The 3,834-nt window shown below is 45.6% G+C and overlaps 1 protein-coding gene across 6 annotated transcripts in view; it reads right to left on the bottom strand.

The window, feature by feature from the left end:
- The window catches only part of MFSD1 (major facilitator superfamily domain containing 1), a 33,892-nt gene that overhangs the window by 20,289 nt on the left and 9,769 nt on the right, over window positions 1-3,834 (bottom strand). The gene's annotated exons all lie outside the window — the stretch shown is intronic.

Genomic DNA, 3,834 nt, shown 5'->3' with positions numbered 1-3,834 from the left:
CGTTGCTATGGGAGCGGGGCACGCGGGCTGCTGGGAGCGGGCCCGTAACCCCCCCCAGGCCCGCGAGCAGCGGGGGGGCCGCTCCGGTGAGAAGCGTAAGCCCCCGAGCACCGGGCGCTGCAACTCATGACGCTTCCCAGCTAAACCTGGAACGTAACAGTGGCTGAAAAACCCTTCAAATCCCCCTGAAACGTCCCCCTAAACTGAGCGGGTGGTGCGGGGAGGGCGCTAGCTACACGAAGCGTGCCCGGCGTTGCAGCAGCGACAAAGCCGGGTGGCAGGCACACCGCTGGCAGGGCGTTTTCCCAGGTTTTAGCACCGATGGCCTTTTGTGGTTAAAGGGATGTTAAAGGCAGGCTTGCTGTGGTCAAATGGAGAGCGAGCTCCAGGGAGGAAGGGTGCCTCTCTTGTCTCCAGTTGATTCAAAACGTAAAGCCCGAGAGGTAACATTTGCTTTTCCTGCAGGCAGGTTTGCCCAGCCCACATGTTCCCTGCCTGGAGCTGAAGATGCCAAGGAGCAACCACAGCCAACGCTGCTTTGGCTCTGCCAGGTCCCTGCCTCCTCAACTGCTTCGCCTGCCCTTCTCGCACAGCTAGGCTTCATTTTTTCATTTTAGCATTTTGCTTGAGACATTAGAATCATAGAATCGCTTTGGTTGGAAAAGACCTTTAAGATCATCGAGTCCAACCTTTAACCTAACCCTGCCATCCCACCACTAAACCGTGTCCCTAGGCACCTCATCTATCCTTCTTTTATGTATCTCCAGGGTTGGGGACTCGACCACCTCCCTGTGCAGCCCATTCCAGAGTCTCACAACCCTTCCTGTGAAGAAGTTTTTCCTAATGTCTAGCCTAAACCTGCCCTGGCGCAACTTCAAACCATTCCCCCTTGTCCTATTACCAAACTTCAAACCTATTACCCCCTTCCCATTACCAAAAGGAATATCCATTATTCAAGAGGAATAAACCTCCCATAAGCAAGAGCAAACTAAAAAACAAAAGCTTAAAGTGTAGACTGCACTAAGCCCTACAACAACCATGCAGGAAAATGCAAAAGCTTGTAAAATTGCTCCATTATCCTCCTTTGGGATATTAAAGTCATTTTCCTTGAGCTGTTTGGTCCAAAAAGGCCTTCCCATGTTAGACAACCCCTTGAAAAAGCTACTTATTCACTGTAAAAAGGTTCAGCCTTCTGTGAAAGATGACTTGAATCTGGTGTGCACATCATCAAGTGTCAGATGGTGCTTTTTCATTAAAGTATGTTCTTAATGAGGGCAGAAATACTTGCTATTTAAGCCAAAAGATTTATTTACCTTTTCAGGATGATAGAAAGAAAAGTGTGGGGTTTTACCTGACATGCTGTGAACCCAGAGGTCAACTTTCCAGCTGCTCTGTTATTAATTTGGTGGTAAACATTCAAGAAAGAATAAATAAGTTTTCAAAACACGCTGGTTTCGCTTGGTTGTAGTGCATCTGCTGCGCACTACTATTGGGTATAAAAAGCTTACTTTTCGCTCAATATGTGTCTTTGAACAGATCTGCCAAAAGAGAGCTATGTTATGAAATTATGGGGTCACATTATCGATTCCCCCAAACTAGTCTCGATTCCTTGCAATCAGAGCAGCTCTTTCGGTTTACTGTAGTTGCTCTTAAAAACGCAGTCTTGAACTGCAAATCTTCGTTGCAGAAGCACCCCTGCAATAAACCTGAAGGTTTCATTGCCGCTTGAGGGAGCTCAAATGTAATGCATGGCTATGCAGATCACCTTGTGTTTCACAGGGGGCATAATTTAAGGGAGGTAGTTTATATACACAGATAAAAGGGATAACTTTGGAGAGCAGAGTGCACGCAAAAAAGATGTAGTCTTTTTCCTGGCTAACTGGCCCAATTATTCCAGGAGACTGTTGTTATGCCACCCAGTACTTTCCTAGGTCTCTCCGATCCACAGAAAATGGGTTTTGTTCATGCACACACTCCAGTTTCCCTCCAGGACACAAATACGGCTCTTGCAAAACTAAACTACCCTCCCACCATCATTCTCAGAAAGAAAATGCTGAGAAACCTCAGGAGATGGCTGGATCCATCGTTGGTGAAGGGAGCCCCAGCTCACTCTGATTGTGAAGGACAGAGCCAGAGTCAAGAGAACTGTCTTCTCTATGACTCATTGCTGCTTCGCTGAGACCCTCCTGCTCCATTTCGAGCATGATCTTAACCACAGGAGTTCCAGAGACATGATACTGTGGGTCAAGGAAGATAACCCTCACCAACAAGAAATGAACTGCACAGCCTACTCCATAAAATGATAGGTACTGATTCCAGGCTGCTTTAGCCAGCAAAGTTAAACTTTAACAAATCTGCAGAGTGCCAGAATATTATCATCAAAAAGATATTGCCCTTTTCCCTGTAACTATTTTAAAATGTTTCTTCAGAAGGCACGGGTAAATACAGAGGATTGGTAGTTCAAGCCGAAAGAGAGGTAACCGACACACGCTCAGAGGTGCTATTTTAATGCTTTATCATTGTCTTGAGCAGCAGTACTTGGATTTTGTTCTTTAAACTGCAATATTTTCATAGCAATTTCAAATCAATCCAATGTGTAACTCGTACAGGCAGTGGCACGATGCCAGCACTTTGACAAAAGGATCCCACAGAAAATGTCTCGTGTAACTTTTGATCAATTGTATCAGTGATAACATTTAAAGGAAGATCTGGTAAAACAGATTTTATCTCCTACGTCTCAAAAAGACTTTCTAGCCCCATAATCAAAGTAATAGACAAAACCACATAGCAAGTAAACATATTAAACTGCAATTTGTGATTTAGAATGATAATATTATGGCCAGATTCAGCTGTGTATGCCAATGGGAAGAATGGAAGCGAACAGCTTTCAGAGGCTCTGGGGACATCCTCACCACATTTAGTTGACTTCAGTTAATCAATTAAGTAGCACAAACAATCCTGCAATCTTCCAAGCTGACTTGTGGATTGGGATTTCATCCTGGGTACTTTTGTTCCAGTGTTTTGTACACTAAAGACCAAAAAAAATACGCTCTGCAAAAGTATTTTTGAGAGCTTCTGACAACCGTGGCAGATTGTCTCTGCCAAGTACGATGACAAAGGATTCCTGGAAAAATAAATACTTAGCAAAGAATATCATCTTGACTCTCTGCAAACTTAGGCATAGGATTTTAAGCACTGTTTCCCATCTTCTTGTCCCATTTTAGTGCATGTAAATCCCTGTAGCGTTGCGGTCCAAGTCTTCCTCACTGCAAGATCACAGAATCACAGAATCGCAAGGGTTGGAAGGGACCTCGGGAGATCATCTAGTCCAACCCCCCTGCTAAAGCAGGCTCTCCTAGAGTATTCTACACAGGACTTCATCCAGGCGGGCTTTGAATATCTCCAGAGAAGGAGACTCCACAACCTCCCTGGGCAGCCTGTTCCAGTGCTCTGTCACCCTCAGAGTAAAGAAGTTTTTCCTCATATTCAACTGAAACCTCTTATGTTTCAGTTTGTACCCATTGCCCCTAGTCCTGTCACTGGACACCACTGCAAACAGACTGCTTCCATCCTCGTGACTTCCACCCTTAAGATATTTGTACGTGTTGATAAGGTCCCCTCTCAGTCTTCTCTTCTTCAGGCTGAACAAGCCCAATTCTCTCAGCCTTTCCTTGTAGGGGAGGTGCTCCAGTCCCTTTATCATCCTAGTTGCCCTCCTCTGGACTCTTTCTAGGAGTTCCTCATCTTTCTTGAACTGGGGAGCCCAGAACTGGACACAGTACTCCAGGTGGGATCTCACCAGAGCAGAGTAGAGGGGGAGGATAACCTCCCTCG

This window comes from Egretta garzetta, unplaced genomic scaffold (assembly GCF_000687185.1).
Source record: "Egretta garzetta isolate BGI_Z169 unplaced genomic scaffold, ASM68718v1 scaffold172, whole genome shotgun sequence".
Taxonomy (NCBI): Eukaryota; Metazoa; Chordata; class Aves; order Pelecaniformes; family Ardeidae; genus Egretta; species Egretta garzetta.
Note: the sequence above shows the minus strand (reverse complement) of the source record. Positions and strands in the feature narration are given on the sequence as shown.